This window comes from Pinus tabuliformis, chromosome 9, assembly GCF_031772625.1.
Source record: "Pinus tabuliformis cultivar Carrire ecotype Pingquan chromosome 9, CPIR1, whole genome shotgun sequence".
In the NCBI taxonomy this organism is placed as follows: Eukaryota; Viridiplantae; Streptophyta; class Pinopsida; order Pinales; family Pinaceae; genus Pinus; species Pinus tabuliformis.
Window position 1 is genome coordinate 1,022,360,973 of NC_142307.1, and position 22,325 is coordinate 1,022,383,297.

The 22,325-nt window shown below is 37.7% G+C and overlaps 1 pseudogene; it reads left to right on the forward strand.

Annotated features, from left to right (window-relative positions):
- Window positions 1–4,412: 4,412 nt before the first annotated feature.
- Window positions 4,413–22,325, forward strand: part of LOC149152187 (iron-sulfur cluster assembly SufBD family protein ycf24 pseudogene) — a 111,246-nt pseudogene continuing 93,333 nt past the window's right edge.

Here is a 22,325-nt window from a genome sequence, read left to right on the forward strand (position 1 = left end):
GATCAATCAATTATTCCTTACATCAGGCTCTCAATATATAAGGTCTCCTCCTATCTCTCATATGTATCTCAATGAGTTGGGCAGGGATATGGTGGACATGATAAGTTATATCTTGGGGTATAATTCAACTGAATATGTGGATGAGACTGTTCTGGTTTTGATGGCCATGTTTTCTCCTGGAAAGCCTCCTTCAGTCTACTATGATTATCCTGCATACATTGCCAACAAGATGCATGAACAATTGATGAATTTGGGTAGGGAGAGGGTGTTCAGATACACTTCCTACATTTACCATTTGCTCCTATTTAATTAGCATGACCAGTTCCCTTTTCCTGTCAAAAGATTAGATGCACAAGGAAATCCAAGGTCTGTGGTGTTTTGGTCTTCCATCTTCCATAATGTGTCTTTTTCACCTTATAATTACTGTGAATTCATAGACCTTTTCATTCATCCAGCCACGTCCTTGCTATTGAGCTCACCTCCTCCCAGATTAACAGATGAGATGCAGAAGATTCTCCAGCTCTCAAAGGTCTACAACATTGGGGATTGGTACTTTTACCAAAACCACACAGTAATAAGGATATATGGGTGTGAGCTAGCCCCATACAGGCTGCCAAGATATGTCCCCATGAGACTGTTTGCCTTAGAGTATTTCAGGCAGTTTGGAAATGCTGATATGGTCCATTTCCATAGCAAGAACAAGAAAGCACAGCTAAAGGTTAAAAACCAGCTAGGTCCATTTATTTACAACAAAAGGGAAGAGGCCTGGCAAGAGGCAGACAAAATATTAAAGAGCCTTGGGTTGCAAACCAGTTTCCTTTGGGAACCTTATGATCCCAATCATTTCATTAGCCTTAGAAGAGTCAAATATAGATTGGCTAGTTATGATCACCTCAGATTACCACATATTGAAAAATATGCCAATCAATTGATATGGAAAGAAGGTACCCTAGAGGAAGCAACCACTAGAGAAGAGTTAGCACAAAGAGCTGCTAAAAACATTGAAAAGGAGGCTGACTTGGAACATTGTGCACAGGTCTTCTCTCTCCCCAGCACTCAAGTTGGAGCAGCTGCTTCATCATCTACAGCTCCACAAAAGGTAGCCCAGACTACCATACAAGCAGTAAGTTCAGTTAGAGAAAAAGAAAAAGAGCAGGAGCAGCCACCCCCTGAAGGACAGCAAAAGGATCAGCCTGAGCAGCAGGAAGAAATGGCAGAAGCCCCTGGACCTACAGAGCAACAGGCTCAAGAAAAGGAGCCCCAAGCACAAAATACAGCAGTGGAGACTTCTGTGCTCCAAACTCCCATCAATGAAGAGAGGGGAAAAAAGAGAGATAGACAAGAAGACACTCCCCCCACCACATCAGCGAGCCAACAAGGGGAGAAAAGACAAAGGCTTGATCCCTTCTGAGAGGAAGAGATGCCTGTTGGTCCATCCATGGGTATGGGCCCCCCAAGTACTGAGGCATCAGTAAGTTCCTTACAGCAGGAACAACAAAGACCACTGGGAGGAGTGGTCAGCTCCTCAGGACAGCAAAGAAAAGCAGAATCTAGCATCAAGAAACAATTCATAAACATTAAGGCTAGGAATGAACCAGTGAGGTTGCAGCTCTACAATCACTTACTTAAGATGGCTTCCACCAACCAGCAGAGGCTTATGTCAGCATATGATATCGCTGAAGGCAAGATGACCATGAGCCACTTTTTTCCTACTATGCTACAACCACAGTCAGCTGCAGACTACATAAGGACAAACTTGGAAATATTTGCAAAGGACATCCACCCAGTGGACCAAATTGAGCTGCATAAACAAACGGGTGAGATGGTGTATGCTACTCTAGCAGATAAAACATTGATAAATTATAGATTGCAGAATTCTTTGAATAATACCACTGCACAATTGGAGTTAGAAAGGGCATCCTCCCAGGCTAAAGACAACATGATCAGGTCACTGGAGGATATAATTATAGAGCTCGGGCATGACCCAAAGGATCCCAAAGCTATGCAGGCACTGCTAAAAGAAAGAGATGCAAATATTGCAGCTTTGAGAAAGATGGTGAAGATGCCAGCAACCCTTCACCCTCAAACAGAAGAGGTTGCTCAACAGAGGAAAGACCAGGATACAACAGCCATGCTGATAACACTACATAAGCAACTGGTCCAAACAGAAAGTAAATTGGTAGAAACAGAGGCTGCACTGCAGGAGGCACTAAAGTAGAAAGAGGGAGGCCAGACATCTCAGCCCCCTCAGCAAGTCATAAACCTTGAGGAGTCCCCTCAAACTACCGCTCCTCCCACAGGGCAGACAGCTCAAACAGCTCCATCAACATCAGCACCAACAACGGCACCAGAACAGGCTCCAAGCCTAGACATGCAAAAGATGATGAAGGAGATTCAAGTCCTAGAAGCCTAGATGGCAGAGCTGAATGAAGCCAAGGAGAAATTGGCCACACTTAATGAGAAATATGATAAATCTAAGCAACAGGTGGCAGAAAAGACAAGGGAAGCAAAGACCCTAGAAAGAAAAATCAAAGAGATAGAGAAAGAGATGACCATGGGCAAAGCAATAACGGAGCTCAAGAAAATCATATGGCTAAAGATTGGTCAATCAATCACAGACGAATGGCAATATATAGAGACCATCCATGAGCAAATGGATTTGCTGGGCAGGGCTTATGCAGAAAATCAAAAGGCCATAACTTCTCTAGGAAGTATGCCAGATGTAGCTACTAGAATGATCAATGTGTTGAACAACAGAACTGGCATACAGCTAGCAAACATGGGTATCAGAGATAGAACTGATACAATTTTGCTGATCAAAAGGGTACTCACCCTCAGAAACTATGTACAGGCACTAGAAAGAAAATGTCAGGATATTCAAGCAGAGGTAAATACTTTTGGTGCCAAGATCACAACATTATATGACAGGGGACTCCCCAGTTTAGTAAACAGCGCAGGAAGGCTATTGTCTCATGAGAAATATGCAAAAAGAGTCAACAACTACATCACTGATCAGTTGATTACCTCATCTAGCACTTCAGAAGGAACTGGGCCGCCTACAGGACAAGAATTGTATGATAAACTAGAAAATCTGTTTTATATAGAACATGAAATCAACCATCTGTTTGCAGTGCCCCCTAATTACTACAAATATACAGATGCTGATGAAACATTACACAAGATGCAGAGGCACCAAATGCCTACTGATGAATGGTGGACGAACATGATCAGGACTCTGCTTTGATTAAATTGAATATTCAGATTAAAAGCATCCCACAGCAACCAGCAAGCAGTTGAGGAGATTAAAGATAAGCCTTTTGAGAGGTGACTGTGCCAGCGTGTCAGCAAAGAAGCGAAAAGACAACACAAACCGTCGAGGAAGAGCTCAGCCGGCCCATGGGCCCAAAAGTAAAACAAATCTGACAAACAACAGACAGCTGTTGTATACCTGTGCCAGAGGCTTTAAATTTGTAACCACTATATTGTAAAAGTTGATATAAACAATTACTGCTCAATAACTCTTACTTCATATATTTTACATGATATTTTTGTATATATTCACCCCCGCGCAGCTCATTTGGGGGTTGTTGTTTACTTCTGTTGTTCAAGAAAGAGAACTCAACTGTATGATTATGGAGAAATAATACAAAGAAGCTTTGGGTTTTCAGAAGTTGAGTCCATCTGATGTATGCTGTGTTGGAATTATTGAATGCTGCAGAATTCTGGTGTTATGGCATGATACAATAAGTCTTCTCTAACTCTGTTTTTTTTTTATCTTCTGTTTAATTTATATCTGATGTACGTGATCTAGAATTAGCAAGGAAGAAAAAGACTAACTCAGGATTTGTCCATGGAGACACCCTGAATTCAATCTTTTCTTGTTATGAATGTTTTCTTCGGATTTAGTTGTCTGGTTGGAATTCTTAAATGCTCCAACTTACCCTAAATCTTTAATAGTTTCTGTCCAGTAATTCTTAAATGCTACTGAGTAGAATCTGCTCTTCAACTTATTGTCACACTGTGTAGAAACTCTATGTCTTACTGTTTTATTTATAAATCAAAAGTTGTATCATGAATGGCTATCTAGCTTTGCAGTAAAGCTTTCTTCATCACAGACACCAGGACCCTCTCAACTTTCTGACCCCATATACCCAATGGACTAAATTCTCTTTAAACATTTCATGTCCTTCTCAAAACAACAGTTCACAACCAAAATCTCAAATACAATCTGACCTCATAACTAGCCTAAAATCTTCACAAAACAAAGTTAAACCTCAAAGAGAGAGCCCTCTCCGATTACAGGTAGGCTAGGGCCTGTAATCCAAAGTTTGGTTAGTGGTTACCCCGGCAGTATTCCCTTGGGAGTCAAAGGGAACAACCTGGGTGTTAACACTACTAAGGAATCAACACAAATGGAAGCCCTCAGGCTTCATAAATTGCCTACAGGGCAATTCGACCCAAACAAAGTGGCATACAATGCCACTACAGGACTAAAGCTCAAGGCGTACAATCATGGAGATAATTACTTTGAGGATTTGTTACAACCAACAGTTTCTTTCGAGCAAGCACTTGAATGGGCAAAGGAAAACTTGAAACCCGAAGATTTTCAAAGATTTCAAGAATTCAGGAATGAGAGGCTCCGGGTCATTCCAATGCTTCTATTAAAGCCCGAGGATAAGCCTACCCCATGTAACACTATTGATAGCATAGCCCCTAGCTCTCAAAAGGAATCTCAGGTAAACACTGAGAATACACCAGACACATGGAAAATCTAGGATATAGACAACATGGCCGAGTCCAGTAGGAAGCCAACCGAAAAACAAGTAATGGACACCCCGGCCATAGAGACAAGTTTAGAGGCCCAAGGCACTAGTTTGGAGTAGGAATGGGATCAATTCAATCAGAAATTGCAAGACACTCCCAAAGCTCCAAATACTTAAGAAATAGAGGAATTCAAGACTCCTTTGAAATTTCATCAAGATACAGAGCCTAAGTCTATTGGCGAATAGTCTACACCTATGGATCAAGAAACAACAACATCCCAACATGTTGAAATTATCCCTACTCTGCCCACATCAGAAATTGTTCTGAAAGTGACGGAGATACCTCCACTTGATGTATTCTATAGCCCTCTCCACAAGGCTGTAGTTAGAAGGCAAAGGAAAAGGAGAAGGGTAGATGCACTAAATCATCACCTGGAGATGAGCCAGTGGACGTTGTTTGGAAGGACACGCCTTTCAATCCGGTCGAGAAATTGATTAGATTGACACAGTTCACTGGAGCATACACGTCGACAACTATGGATAAGGCTATTGAGGTGTCTACTTTGCTAAAGGAAAAGGAGGAAAGAACCACACAACTCGAACAAGAGCTCGAGACAGAAAAAGCAAGCGCAAACAAACATGCAGTCGAGCAGCTCGCACAATTGTAGCAGGACATGGAAGTCTTAAAAATAAGCCATGGAGTTGACTTATCGGAAAAAAACGTGCAGCTCCAAGAATTACAACAATCTATGGACAGGTACAAGGATGTTCCCACTACTGAGGAAATCATTAAAGAGTCTCTAGAACTAAATTATCTTCTAGTCAAGCAGCAAGAGTATTTTTGACAGAAGCTGTCACACATCACTCCCTACCTGATTACTAGCGACCAACTCACAGACAAAGCCTTTGAACGAAGAACAAAGTTTAATGATTTAAACACCAAAATATTTGATTTCATTGAATGGCAGGAATCATAAGATGGAAAGAAGGCCAATCTACCTGAGATTGAGGAAACTCACAAAGACATCCTCTTCACTGATTGGGATGCGAGAATAAAATAGGCCTAGTTGGCAGTCACAAGGGCAGCTGGAGTATCGAAGAACATCATTAAGGTAGTAAATCATACCATGTTCTCTACCAATCTCATGAAGGAGGGTAATATGAAATAAATGCATGACTTAACTGCTCTGAGTAAAGGCTGGTAAGAAAAAGTGGGGAATCAAAGAGATGCAATTACAAAACTGACTACGACTAACTGGGAGTCGTATTGGCAATATCTGGTCAAGCCACATAGCCAGATTATGACCCTCAACTGTTCCCTTCATGCGACTCAAAGGATGCTTCCACCTCTTGCTGATGCAATCTTTATAGGACAACTCAAATCTCATTTCGGGCCACCTCCTCAAATTCAACCGATGATCGATATTTGCGATTTAAAGGACAAGCTGGCAGACAACAAGTCATCCTCTTAGTTCTGTTTAGTTGATCTCTATTTATTTTTGGAGTTATTTACCTATGTAGGAGGAAGGTTGTTTGAAACCTCTTCAAATTTTGTATAATCTATTTTTGCACATTTAGCTAGAATAGTATTTATACCCTTCTCATGCATTTAGAGAAGGGTCCAGAATTTTATAAAAAACATTTGCAAAGAATGCACTATTGTAAGTTTGTGAAAGATTTGGTGAAATGATGGAACATGATCTTTTCTTTTAGATATCATACTACTTTCCTTTGTTGATGCACTTCTGTATTCTTGGGAAACAATTTGATTTGAAGGAAGAAGTTGGTCTATGTCATTTGTCAAATGAGCAGGGCTTCATACATCTGGTACTATTATCGTGTATGCATAATTCTGTCTACATTTAATTAGTGGCAAAACTTTATTTTCATGAATTATATGTGATATTTATTGTTTCTGTGAAGCATTAATTACACTTTTATATGATGCCATAACTGAAGTTTTGATTTTCATATATAACTCATTAGACATGCGATATATTTTATAAATTTCTTTGACTAACTATTTAGTCAAAGGAATTATCTTTTATGTTATCATCTCCATTTAATTGTGTTCAATCTTTATTATCACATGTTAAACGGATATCTTTGTAGATTTCATACCATACAAGAACACCCGGGTTTATATTAGAATAAGTTAGGTTAGGGAAATTGCATCATAGAATAAGTCACTTAGATTATCATTATTCTATTGCAAAAAAATCATGAACCACCCACTCTCATCTTAAAAACCACATTGGGAAACTGGTCCCATTATTCCCAGTCGGAGCCACCACTTTAAACAAAAAAGGACCTGTCTTAAGGTCTGAACCAGGCGGTTATCCCCCATGTTTCGGCAACAGAATTCTGAGGCTGCAACATTTTGGTGCTAGAGGGAGGGCCTTCAGCTATGAATGGAATATAAACCTAAAGATCACTGGTAAAGCATTCACAAGAGTCAAAACCCCTCCACCACTTCTATACCTTCTAGATCTCGTTCAGAATCCCCGGACCAGAAATCTGAAGTTGTAGAAACATCTCCCTCGTCTCCTGAAGTAGTAAGACAACAACCATCTCCAAATTATATTACCGAATCTCCCGAAGTTCATTCTTTGATACAGAAATTGGAACAGATGTCCATTTCAACTGAGAAGCCAGAGAGACCCGAATTATCTGAAGAAAGTGTTACCTCCTTATTACAACAAATTGGTGTATTGACTAGACTGCAAAGTGAGAAACTTGGGGTCACTCTTTTCGAGTTCCCTATCCCCCCACGACGTAGGAAAATCATTTCATCAGTATCTAAATCAGATACTAGCGAGATCACATCACCTTTCCACCTATCTATTCCTTCATCCACTTCTACTCAATCCACTACTTCTCAAATATCCACTTCCCCCGTTAGTACTACAATTATTGGTACTAACCTAGTAGTAGGTTCTTCACCATCTATACCTACTTCTGGACTGACCTTCCCATTTTATCAGTCCTCAACTCAAGTTATGGCCAATCAACCTGCTCAACCTTGGACAAATCCTAGTGTTGTCTTGGTTGCAAATCCAAATTCACTCCCAAAAAATCCAGAAAAATGGTTGCCTAAGTATAATCCTGACGATGCTCTCCCGACCGAAGAACATCTAAACAATTTTATGTTAGCCATGAATCTCAATGGGGTTGCACATGAAGATGTTGTAATCAGACTGTTTCCTTATACTTTCCAAGGATCTGTTGGATCTTGGTATTTTTCCCTTCCAGCAGGTTCAATTAGAGACTGGGATACTTTTCAAGAAGTATTTCTTGCAAAATTTGGTGATGATAGAGTCATAGCATTCTTGATCAATGATCTTTCTAATTTTAAAGCTAATACAGATGAAAAGATCAAAGATTTCAACATATCATCTCTTCCTTCTAATATTACAACCTTTGTAGATAGAACCAATAAGGTTACCCTTGTAAAAAACATGAAAGATGCCTTGTCTGTAGAAAGAAGAATCATAGCTTTGGAAAAAAGATCACAAACAGATGAGAGGAAGACCAAGAAAGTAACGTTTAAATATGACTCTAAGAAGAAAACTTCAAAAGACCCTTTCGATCTGGAAGACCTTCAGAAAGTGTTCAAAACAATGTCTATTGAAATGGTAGAAATTAAAAAACAGGTCATTGGATCTTCTGCTCCTAAAAGACCTTTCCGATCATTTAAAAATAACTCCTCTTCTGCATCACAACCTCCAAACACCATTTCAAATGCTAAATCTGACCAAGAACCAAGAGAATATTCACCAAACAATGAAGAAGTTGAAATAGAAGAAGAAATTGAACTAAATGGGATGTGGGATTTTATTCTCCCAACTGAAGAAGAGGCACAAGCAATGCCAGTAACTACCAGAAGCAAAAATTCTCCTGACACGTCTACCACAAATCAAAAGAAAAAGGCTGCTACTCCTGCAAAAGAGAAAATAGTAACTAAGAAATCTAAGACCATCCAAATTGACCCTATTCGTCCAGACTCCCTGGATGCCTCAAAAACGTTGGTAATCTCGGATACGGTCGAATACAATATAGTGGAAGACATGAAAAATACCAGAGCTAATATCACATTTCATGAGCTTACTAAACTCAAACAACAACAGAAAAACCTGTTAAGAGAATCGAAAGCAGTTCCAGTATCCCCCTGCCATCTTCTGTAGTTTCTCAAGCTGCCTACAATATGGGAAGACCTCCTTCATCCTCAAATAAAGTAGATCCCTCAGATCTAGTTCTGATTGGTGATAGGTCTATTTCTCATGTTCCTCCCTTTCTCCTTGCTTATGAAATTTTCAATAGGAATGTTCATAAAATGCTTGTTGACTCAGGAGCCTCCTCAAACATAATGCCAAGGGTTGTGTGTACTAAATTGAACATTACACCTCAAAAATCTGCAGTACACATAGTTCAGTTAGACAGGACGAAAGTAGAGGTACTTGGAGAAATAACATCAGTTTCAATTAGGCTTTCCTCTAATCCAAAAGTTTCACAAATAATTGATATATTGGTGGCTGATATCCCTGAATTTTATGGTTTGATTCTCAGTAGGGATTGGTCTGAAAAGTTGCATGGTTATTTTGCAACTGATTGGTCTCACATGTGGTTTCCACACAATGGTAAACCAAACCAAATCAGGGTAGACCAAGAAAAATTCATGAAATATACAGTCACAGACCTTGAGGGAAGAAATGAACCTATTGCCTTAACTAATAACATCATTGGAAATTACTCAGCTGAGTCCTCTTTAGGATATTTTAATTCTCAGAAGTCTCCCTTTTTAGATAATGCTGTAGGTTCTCAAATTGAGAATTTCTCACAAACAAATGCTTCCAAGTGTTTAAATTTAGTTGATGAAGTTTATAATGACTCTTTGTTCTAGACTCTCTATTTTGATGGTTCTAAATCAGAAGACGGTGCAGGTACAAGATGCATTTTGATCAATCCACAAGGAGAGAAAATTATGCTGGCCTGCAGACTTGAATTTCAGTGTACTAATAATATTGCTGAATATGAAGCACTGATCCAAGGACTGTATAAAGCCATCGGTATTATTGTCAAATAACTTCGAGTCTATGGTGACTCTGAAATAATTGTGAAATAGGTGAGAAATATAATTCATTGTGTTTCTGGGCATCTTAAACACTATCAATCTTTAGCTCAGAAATTGACTTCTCATGTTTCTGCTTTCAACATTTCTTCAATCCCTAGAATCCAGAACACAAGTGCTGACGTACTTGCCAATGTGGCATCTAGACTTATACCATCAGAAGACTTTAGTCCAGACAGATTTTCAATAGAATTGATATTTAGGCCATCTATTCCCGACAATATAACAAATTGAAGAGTATTCAATAATGATGCAGATATAGTAAATTTCATTGCATCAGAAGGATCATATGAAGGGCAGATCATAGACGAGCATGAGCATGATATAGAAATAAAACATAATCTTGATCTAAACCCAATTCCTATGTCTATGGTTAAGATGGAAGATCTTTATGATTTGAAGGATAGATTTAAGAAAATTACTAACTCCAAAACTCAAAGTTGTACTTTGAGATTTGAAGTAGTAAACCTAGGATCAAATGAGAAACCTCAAAATATCTTGACCTAACATCTCAAGAAAGAGTATCATTCATCAAGTTATTGAAAACATATAAAGGTGTCTTCGCTTGGGATTATGCAGATCTCAAAACCTATGATACCTCTATAATTCAACATACCATACCCATGACTTCAAATGAAAAACCAGTTCAGCAGAAGCTTCGAAAAATTCACCCGAACCTTGAAAGTCAAATTAAATCGAAATTGAACAAGCTTTTGAAGGCCAAGATAATCTTCCCTGTCAGGCATTCTAAATGGGTATCGAATATGGTACCTATGAGGAAAAAGAACAGTGATATTAGGATCTGCATTGATTTTAGAAACCTAAACAAAGCTTGCCAAAAGGATAATTTTCCTTTGCCTACTATGGAACAGGTACTGCAATCAGTTGCAGGTTCCGAATTAATGTCTTTTCTAGATGGATTCTCAAGATATAATCAAATCCTTGTGCATCCAGATGATAGATTAAAGACAACATTCAGGACCAAGTGGGGAACATATGCCTACCAGAAAAAGCCTTTTGGACTCATAAATGATGGTGCCACATTTCAACATGCTATGGACATTGCCTTTAGAGGTATAATCAATAAATTGGTTGTTATTTACTTGGATGATATCATAGTCTATTCCAGGGATAGGAACAATCATTTAAGTGACCTCAAGCACATCTTTGAAAGATGCATGAAATATGGCATTTCCTTAAACCCTAAAAAATCTTATTTTGCTTTACCAGAAGGCAAACTCCTTGGGTTTATAGTATTCAAGAAAGGGAATTTACATCGATCTTGATAGAGTCCAATAAATAGAAAAATTTCCCCTCGCACACAATAAGAACAACATGCAATCATTCCTAGGCCAAATAAATTTTGTTGAACGATTCGTCCCAGATTTTTCACAAATAGGCTTACCCCTTCAAGTGATGATAAGAAAAAAATGCAGTTTTCAGATGGAACAAGGATGAAAGATAATCATTTGAGTTGATAAAGAAAGCCATTATTAATTCCCATTCATTAACAACTCCTGACTTTCTCAAACCATTTGCATTATATACTTTTTCACCTGATACTTCGTATGCTGCAGTTTTGACACAGCTGAACGATGAAAATGTCGAGGCACCCATCTCCTTTTTTAGTTCTAACTTACAAGGTGCATAATTAAATTATTCAGCTATAGAGAAACAAACATTTGCTGTCTTTAAAAATCTGAAGCATTTCATACCTTTTCTTCTTAAAACCCATACAAAGATAGTTGTACCCTACCCTACAGTAAGACAACTACTGATTCAAAGAGAAGTAGGGGAGAAAAGAGCTAATTGGGTAACTGCACTCCAAGAATATGATGTAGAAATCCGACCAGCTAAAATTGTTAGGGGCCAAGGTTTTTGCAGGATGTTAACAGGAGCTTCACAGTTGCCATCAGAAGAAGATCAAGGTAATAAAGTGCAAATATTAGAGGTAAGCCTCAATGATACGCAATCACAATATGCTGATTTGAAATTTTATCTTAAAAACGGATATGCTCCTATGCACCTTAATTATAAAACAAAGCGAGCTTTAAGATTGAAGTCAAATCAATATGAGCTAGTCAATGACATATTTTTTAGGAAGAATTATGATTCAGTATTGCTAAGATGCTTAGAGAAACTTGAAGCTCAGAAGGTCATGCAAGAATTACATGATGGACTAGCAGGAGAAAATTTTGGATGAAATACCACTGCTCACAAAATCTTGCATGCAGGATATTACTGGCCAATGGTATTTAAAGATGCACATGAATATGCAAGGAAGTGCAAAACTTGTCAAACCACGGCCGGAAGAGAAAGAAATCCAACATTTCCTTTACAACCAGTTAACATCCAATAACCATTTGAACAATAGGGATTAGATATAATTGGTGAGATTATTCCTAACTCTTCCAAGTAGCATAGGTACATCCTTACAACTACTAATTACTTTACTAAGTGCATAGAATCTGTCCCATTAAAGATAGCTAATACAGAAAACATCACAGATTTCATTGATTAGTACATAATTACCCAGTTTGGCTTACCCTCAGCTTTAATGTTTGACAATGCATCTTACTTTTCTGGAAATACAATGGTAGAATTTGCTCTTAAGCGAGGTTTCAAGTTAAAATATTCAGCTAATTATTATCCTCAAGGTAATGGATTAGAAAAATCAACAAACAAAAACCTCATCAGAATTATCAAAAGAACTATTGATCAAAATCACAGGAATTGGCATAAAGCATTAACATTTTCTCTATGGGCAGACAAGATTACTCAGAAAGCCTCTATTGGTTCTTCTCCTTTTGCTTTAGTTTATGGAAAAGAAGTTGTTCTTCCCACAAATGTAGCAATCCCATCTCTTTCCCTAGTACAATTTATCAATGAAAGCCCTTCATCTTCTCTCTAGGCTAGACAATTTCAAATTCTCAAACTCGAAGAAGAAAGAGAAAAGGCTAAAGCAACCCACTTCCATCATCAACAATTAGTCAAAGCTTCTTTTGATACAACTTCTTCCAGTCAAAAATCCCTTGAAGTAGGTGACTTAGTTCTGAAATGGGACAAGGCACATGAGGAAAAAGGTAGACATACCAAATTCCAAAGACTATGGCTTGGCCCTTTTCAAATTATTGAAAAAATTGGACAATCAACGTTTCTTTTACAAGACTTGTCTAGTAGGAAAGATTCTTTGCCCGTTAATGGGCAAATATTGAAAAGGTACTTTTCTTAGGAGATAACCTCTTCTAATTTTGTAATATATTGTTTTTTAGGAAAATAATGGTTAACTAGTATTTACTCCTGGCTTTTCAAAATAAGTCTTTGATAACATTTCTGATTTTTCACTTTTATAAGAAAATAGGAGTTAAAAGGAACAATTAGGACATTTGAGTACTAAAATAAACTTCATCTCTTTGGAAAAACTTGATCTTGCTTAAAAACATTTATTTTACGAAAAAACTCTTATCTTTATAGGATATGAAGGTTTTGTTATCAGTCAAGAAAATAATCTTTAACCTAGCAAGGACTTCCTGTAGATCAGTATCTTAAAAACTCTATCATTATCACCCATGACCCTTAAAAAGGGCAATGACCCACCCCATCTATTAAAATTTTCCTTTTTCAGAGTGTATTTCTAAAATTTAAAAACTTAAAAGATAAAGAGTCTCATTACGAGCTTGTTTACCATGTTCATAGGGAAGTAATTAAAAATGATATTACCAATACTGCATATCAAAACAGGGTAATAGCTAATGATCTTCTTGATCAGAAGACAATGGGTCTCATCAAGAGCCATCTTGTTCAGTTTATTTACAACCGTTGAATGTCATTGTCATCTGTAGGTTACCATGCCTAGACAATGTCTTTTAAAAAAAAAAGATTACACTCAGAAGGTAAAAAAAAAGGGGACAAATTCCAAGTGAGATTCAATTCAAATGAATATCATTTTGAAATCTGAAAATTCATATAGATGGGATAATGGGTCATTGTTGGTTAAAAGGTAACCCTGTCGAGGCTATGAACGCTTGCTGGTAGCAGAGGCTCTATCTGTGATAAATGAGTAAAAAACCAAAAAAATAATCTATAGGAGGCACCTACTATATTACTTTAAACCTTATTATTGGATGATGCTAACATTTATATTTCTATCATTACAAGGGTGAAGTAATTAAGCAGATGGGCCTCAACAAGTAATGGTGGTTCAAGAGAAATGTTTTTTACCTTATAACTCATGAAATCATTATTCTTATAACTCCAATTACTTTGAAAGTTTTTAGAAATTTCAGAAAATTACCGAGAGATAACTGGTTCTCCAAAGTGAATTGCCAATTGTTGTACTACGAAACAACCCCCCCATTTTTAACTAACAATAACTAGCATTTGAGTTATAAATGGGGACCCTTTTTAAAATTTTAAACCTAGGATAATAATGCCTAACTCTAAATAAAAAACTTAGCAAACCTTGCAAAATAAGCTAAGGAGGAAACTTATATCGCATATCGCGCTTTTCCACATCACTATTTTATAATACCTTTACGAAATTGCGATATGCAAAAAGGTCTCCCGCTACGATAACCTCATCTTGTCATTACGCAATCACATTTCACAATTCGCAAAAAACTTGAACATGCCTTAGGACAAACGTTAGCGATTTGCGAAATGCGATATTGTGATTTTCACAATCGCATTTCTCTCGATGTATCTGATAAGCATTATATGGTACCCCTTTAAAGACCACGATCTGTGATTAAGGAGGTAAAGCGTGTGGAATAATTATGTTTTAAATAATAAGAACAAACGAGTTGACAAGTTATTTAATGTTTAGCGGCCCGAGGGAGGATAATCATTTTCCAGGTTATGGGTAGTTATAATCAAATATCTCATAAAAACCTTTCTCACGATCCAAAGTCATTTCACAGAGGATTTCAATCTTAATTAATTGATATTGTCTACGCTGATATATCTTGTCTATTTCAAGCAAGTGACAAAAGACATGTCCTTAAGAAAGGTGATGTAGAAGCAAACTAAGAAGACCGTTGTTGAGACAGAGGATACAGAGATGGCTCCTATCTTTGCTGATACAGTCTGTGATACAGCTGGAGGCACAACAACTTGGGAAGTAATTTACAATATACTGGAGGACGAGCATCCTAAAATCATTGTTACGAGAGCAACAGCTGGGTCAACAAAGCCTTTAGGACCTCAATGCAGGGATGTCTCCTGTTCTTTCCTCCATAAGATAGGAGCAAGAGCTAAAATCCTCCCCTACATAGGCATGATCAGATAGGTGGTCGAAAACCTTATCATTGAAGATAGGCAGTTCAAGAATTCAAGGATGGAGCTCATAGGATCATTCATGGCAAAATACTTGAAGGCAATGTATCACATGCTTTACCTGTAGGAAATCTACGACAACACATTTGTGGCTAACTTCGCAAAGAATAATCCAGACCTTTTCAAGTTAATTTATACTTGGAGAATGTTAGACAACAAATTCAAGTATGACAAATCGGGTATGTATGCAATAGCCTCTTTGGAAAACCCCTACAATTATGCAGCATCAATGTTATGTAGACTATATGGACTTCCAAATAACACTAAGTTTTCAATAGAATGGATTCCCTTGATCGATGCTTGTGTTAATTCCTATATCATGAATTGGCCTTCTATCATATCTGACAACTTAGCCACCTCCATTACTGAATATCAACAAAAGAAAGCCTCCTCTTCAGATAACCTCCCTCCCTTCTATTTCTGTGCTTATATTATGGATGCTATCTATTTTTGCACGACATTTCCAACCATGGGTTGGAAATGGACCATACAAGATCCTTACCCAATCCATCTCAGTCATAAAAAAATATGGAAATCACATTACATACCTCACTTATATAACATATTTCATTCTATTGTGTTGCCCCTACACCAAATGATTTTCAATGAGAAAGCCCCTAGGTTTTCCCAATAAGCTGCATCAGACCTTCTTGTTGTAGGCAAGTATTTCTTTGAGGAATGGTTCACCTACATTAGGGATTTTGGTAGCACTGCTGATCCACATGTCCTTCCTTTATATGTTTCTGATAAGCTATTAGCAAGGGAGATTTCCTACCAGACTGTAGGAAAGGGCCTGACTAAAGTTCTTAAAGATGGCAATAAGTCATTATGGCCTACTTTCCCTATCAAATGCGGCTCTTTTACTTTAGCTAATTTTGTTCATGCTACTAAGGAATCAACACAAATGGAAGCCCTCAGGCTTCATACATTGCCTACAAGGCAATTCGACCCAAACAAAGTGGCATACAATGTCACTACAAGACTAAAGCTCAAGGCGTACAATCATGGAGATAATTACTTTGAGGATTTGTTACAGTCAGCAGTTTCTTTCGAGCAAGCACTTGAATGGGCAAAGGCGAACCTGAAACCTGAAGATTTTCAAAGATTTCAGGAATTCAGGAATGAGAGGCTCCAGGTCATTCCAATGCATCTATTAAAGCCCGAGGATAAGCCTACCCCAAGTAACACTATCAATAACGCAACCCCTAGTTATCAAAAGGACTCTCAGGTAAAAACTAAGAATACACTAGACATAGGGAAAATACAGGATACAAACAACACGACTGAGTCTAGTAGGAAGCTAGCCAAAAAATAAGTAATGGACACCCCGACCACAGAGACAAGTTCAGAGGCCCAAGGAACTAGTTTGGAGCAAGAACGAGATCAATTCAATCAAAAATTGCAAGACACTCCCAAAGCTCCAAATACTCAAGAAACAGAGGAATTCAAGACTCCTCTGGAAATTCATCAAGATACAGAGCCCAAGTCTGTCGGCGAACAATCTACACCTATGGATCAAGAAACAACAACATCCCAGCATGCTGAAATTATCCCTGCTCTGCCCACATCAGAAATTGTTCTGAAAGTGACGAAGATACCTCCACTTGATGTATTCTATAGCCCTCTCCACAACGCTATAGTCAAATGTCAAATGAAAAGGAGAAGGGTAGATGCACCCGAATTCTCACCTGGAGATGAGGCAATGGACGTTGTTTAGAGGGACATGCCTTTCAATCCAACAGAGAACTTGAATAGACTATCACAGTTCACAGGAGCATACGCATTGGCGTCTATGGATAAGGCTACTGAGGTGTCTACTCTACTAAAGGAAAAGGAGGAAAGAATCGTGCAGCTCGAACAAGAGCTTGAGACTGAAAAGGAAAGCGCAAACAAACATGCAACCAAGCAACTCACACAATTGCAGTAGGACATGGAAGTCTTAAAAATAAACCATGAAGCCGACTTATCGGAAAAAAAAACATGCAGATCCAAGAATTACAACAATCTATGGACAGGTACAAGGATGTTCCCACTACTGAGGAATTCATTAAAGAGGCTCTAGAACTAAATTCTCTTCTAGTCAAGCAGCAAGAGTATTTCTGCGAGAAGCTGTCACACATCACTCCCTACCTGATTACTAGCAACCAGCTCACAGACAAAGCCATTGACAAGAGAATAGAGTTTAATGATTTAAACACCAAAATCTCCGATTTCATTGAATGGAAAGAATCAGAAGATGGAAAGAAGGCCAATCTACCCGAGATTGAGGAAACTCACAAAGACATCCTCTTCATTGATTGGGAAGCTAGGATAAAATAGGCCGAGCTGGAGTATCGAAGAACATCATTAAGGAAGTAAATCATACCCTATTCGCTACCGATCTCATGAAGGAGGGTAATACGAAAGAAATTTCTGACTTTGCTCTGAGTAAAGGCTGGCAAGAAAAAGTTCTGCTTAGTTGATCTCTGTTTATTTTTGGAGTTAGTTACGTATGTAGGAGGAAGGTTGTTTGAAACCTCCTCAAATTTTGTATAATCTTTTTTTGTACATTTAGCTAGAATAACATTTATACCCTTCTCATGCATTTAGAGAAGGGTCCATAATTTTATCAAAAACATTTGCAAAGAATGCACTATTGTAAGTTTGTGAATGCTTTGGTGAAATGATGGAACATGATCTTTTCTTTTAGATATCAGACTACTTTCCTTTGTTGATGCACTTCTGTATTCTTGGGAGACAATTTGATTTGAAGGAAGAAGTTGGTCTATGTCATTTGTCAAATGAGCAGGACTTCATACATCTGGTACTATTATCGTGTATGCATAATTCTGTCTACATTTAATTAGTGGCAAAACTTTATTTTCATGAATTATATGTGAGATTTATTGTTTCTGTGAAGCATTAATTGCACTTTTGTATGATGCCATAACTGAAGTTTTGATTTTCATATATAACTCATTAGACATGCGATATATTTTATAAATTTCTTTGACTAACTATTTAGTCAAAGGAATTATCTTTTATGTTATCATCTCCATTTAATTGTGTTCAATATTTATTATCACATGTTAAACGGATATCTTTGTAGATCGCATACCATACAAGAACACCCAGGTTTATATTAGAATAAGTTAAGTTAGGGAAATTTCATCATAGAATAAGTCACTTAGATTATCATTATTCTATTGCAAAACACTCATGAACCACCCACTCTCATCTTAAAACCCACATTGGGAAACTAGTCCCATTATCCCTAGTCGGAGCCACCACTTTAAACGGAAAAGGAGTTGTCTTAAGGTCCGGAACGGGTGGTTATCCCCCATGTTTCGGTAACAGAATTCTGAGGCCGCAATAGAGCGATTTATGGGCTAAAGGATAACATTTTAAGTGTAAGACAAATAGTTGGGAAAACTATAGCAAAAGGATTTAGAAATTCAAACAAGCTATATGTGCTTAAGAAGAATCCGAGCAAAAATAAGATATCTATCTCCCCTTCTTCAAATTCAGAGTAAGGGAAGATAACCCCTACTATAGTAATTTTTCTTAAAGGATACTTCTAATAGTGTTTGCAAAAGTAAATGTGAAGTAAATAGCCTCATGAAAAGCAAATGATGACTATCAAGTCTACAAGATCAATGGTATATGATCTCAGGGGGAGCTATGCATGTGTATCTTGATGATCATTCCTTATGTTGTTTTGATATTCTTTTGGTGATGTTTATATTACTGATATTACATTTAATGAAGTTATTGATGAGCCTTAGTATCTCAACATGAATGTTGAGACTCCCAAGGCTACCAACTTTAATTATCAACCTAGGGTTCGTAGGTCAAGTTATACTCATGCCACCTTCAAGCGATGGATCATATCAAAGCATAGAAAGGCCACTCCTTCAACTAGATTAAAGAAATAAATTGCATGGAAAAGAGAGAGTTCTACTCTATTTGCAGGAATGAAAACATTATTCTAATAGCAAACATGAAAGTGTTATTCATACAGGTGTAAAGAATGACTCTAGTTGCAGGAATGTAAAGACTATGCAAATTGCAGAAATGAAAATTTCTAGTCTACTTGCAGAATGTAAATCAATACTCTTCTTGCAAAATATGAAAATTTTATTTGAAAAAGGAAATTTGATCTTTTCAACAACAATGCATGTGACTAAAATCCTAAGAAAGGACAAATTCAAGAATTAGGTCTAATCTACTTTGCATTGATGGATCACCCTTTTTATCATTGTGTTCAAGGAAACTTAGCGTTGGTAACAGAATACATGTACATTTCATAAGAAAACAATCATTTCCATTCAAATGTGGAAATTTGTCTTCTAATTCTAAGTGTATATTTGCACTTGCAGTGAAGGAAAGGTGGGTCTAGAGTGGTCTTTGGTCCTCCCCAATCATGAATTCAGAGCCTAGATGTCATTATTCAATCCCAAGAGACAAAAATCAAGCTCCTAGAGCATATCTGGTTAATTTTGGACAATGCTACAATATTGCTACATTGACTGCTACAAGATTGCTATAGGGTGCTATAGGATTGGATCCATAAGCATCCCGAGGGTAAAAAAAGTGTTCTGAAGGTGGAGAAAGGTAGATGAAGGTGTATGAAAGGTGTGTGAGGCATTTTACAAGATTAGCACACCTTATAGGCCCATATTGCACAAAATAAAATGCTCACGATGTCCTTCAATGACCCATAAATGGGGTCTTGGTGGCAGAGTTTTGAGGGCAATGTGAGATGTCAAGGAAGAGGTTGATGATGAAAAAAAAGATGTAGGATGAGTGTTCCAAATCCACAAGCCACTGGTAGTACCTGCAGACCAACAATCAACCTATTCTTGTTCTTGAAAAGAATGCCAAACCAATGATCATATTACAACAAAACACACTAGGCAAGAAAGGATGAGTCAAATTTTATGAAATCAAAGAGATAAGGATGAGTTCAATTTTATATCATAAGAACTAATCTACCTTACAACATGCACCTAACCTACATACATGAAAGCTTGAGAGAGAGATGATTTTAACTCCTAGATTGCAGAAATAGAGTATGCAAGAGAACAATGAACTAAAGCCTAAAAATCTACAAAGGAAGACAACCACATATTTTTGGCTTGTTGTTGTAGACTCCTCAACCACACTTCCCACAAGAGAGGTGGTAGTCAAGTTTGCAATCACAATTTTTCTGATAAGTAAAATTTTACTAAAACAAAGAAGGAAATGATGCCACTAAAATAATGCGTAAATAAGATACATAAAGAGAGACCGGAGCCTCTGGGTTAGGCCCTAACATAAGTGGATTCAACCATCTAAAACAAACTCAGATGTAGAACAACATTATACCTTTCATTAACATAAAATGGAGTTTAAATACATCATGTAAATGAAAATAAAAATGGCGGTCTCAAGCACTTGGCCCTTGGGCTTGTTGATTTATACAAAGATGACTGAGGGGCAACCTCCTTGAAAAGAGGATTGCTTCCCTCCAAAATCTCGAAAAAAGTGGATCTAGCTCCCTTAGATCCTTGCAATTACTTGAGTTCATTGGCTTCCAATAGATCTTGAGCTATTGATGAGTGATTCTAGGGATCAAGTCAGGTTGAAGGAGAGTAAATTCAGGGGACAAGCCTCCTACATCGCCTCTAGATGCCTCCAATGCTCCTTTGCATAGTAAATGCAATAAAAAATGCTATTTTTCCTGCACATTAACCACATTAGGTCACAAAGTATGAAGAACATCCTTTAGTATTCCTATTAAGAATTTTATAGCCAAATATATGTTAATTAATGTCAGAAAATAAGAATTTATAGGTTGGAGGATAGAAAAATGGCCTTATAATATACCTATTAATGGGGCCCATCATCACCCCCTATTAAAAATGTTTCTCACCCTCTGAGAAAATTACTCACGGATATGTAGCTCATGCATGGCCCTGATGGCTTGTTTGACATCCCAAGGCATCTCAAATGGTGTGCCTTCTTGCATTTGGATCTATGGTTGCCCACTCCCTTTGTTCCTATGATTGATATCTTCTCTCTTGTAGGCCCAGTAGCAAGGGAGGACTGAGGTTTATCCATATCCAATTGATTTTCAAACATTGAATGATTCTTTTATAGAATGGGTTCCTCTCTAGGGCATTCCTCAACCTTTCAGGGAAGTGATATTCCCTTATTTGTAGACTGTGGGGTAGAGCATGCCATCTTCTTTGGCAAGCCTGCAAACTCTCAGTCCCCAACAACCTAAAGGTATCTTTGAAATGGAAGATGGCTTGTTCTTGTTTTTCTAGGTAGTGAGGGGCCAATTTGGGATCTATAGAGATAATGTTATGGTTACTTATGATAGCCTTGGGGCTTATTAACTCTGTTTTGATGTATAAGGGATCACTTTCTTCTTTGGCCATAACCTTCTTTACTTCCTTAGCCCTTTTTTCTTCATGGGTCAGCCAAGAGGTCAGTTCCATCAGTTGTGCATCCCCCAATCTTGAATTGGGGTCCCAAAAGTTCATGTATGTGAGGATCATGTTGTGCATATAAAATTCAGCTAATTTGGCCCTATCCTCAATGCTTATCTATTGGCAGAAGTCAATGAACCTCCTATAATCTTGAAATGGTAAAGAGCGATATTATTTCAATGCCTTGATTTGGAATTGCAGTCATTGTTATTTGAGGAAAATGGCATATGATTTGGATGGTTGCCTACATTGGATGGCCTACATGGACAAACTTGCCATGGTGGCAAGTTGTGCCTCCCTTTCCTATAGTTTCTATCTCAGTCTCTTGTTTTCTAACTATAGTTTCTCCCTCGTGATTTAATCCTTTAGCCTCAAGTCATCCATTTCCTTACCCAATTATTTCATCTCTCCTCCATGAATCCCACATCCTCTAATTCCTTGGATTTTGCAATCTTCATCCATCATTGAGTTCTACTCTCTTGTTCTAACTCAAATAGGAGGGGAATTACAAATTTTTTAGGCATAATTCTTCTTGCTTTAACAAACTTGTACTATGACCCAAGATCAAGCTGTGGATCAGGCTCTTCGAGTCCTTGTGGACATTCTCCTTCCTCTTGAAGTGCTACCTTCCTTTCTTGTAACACT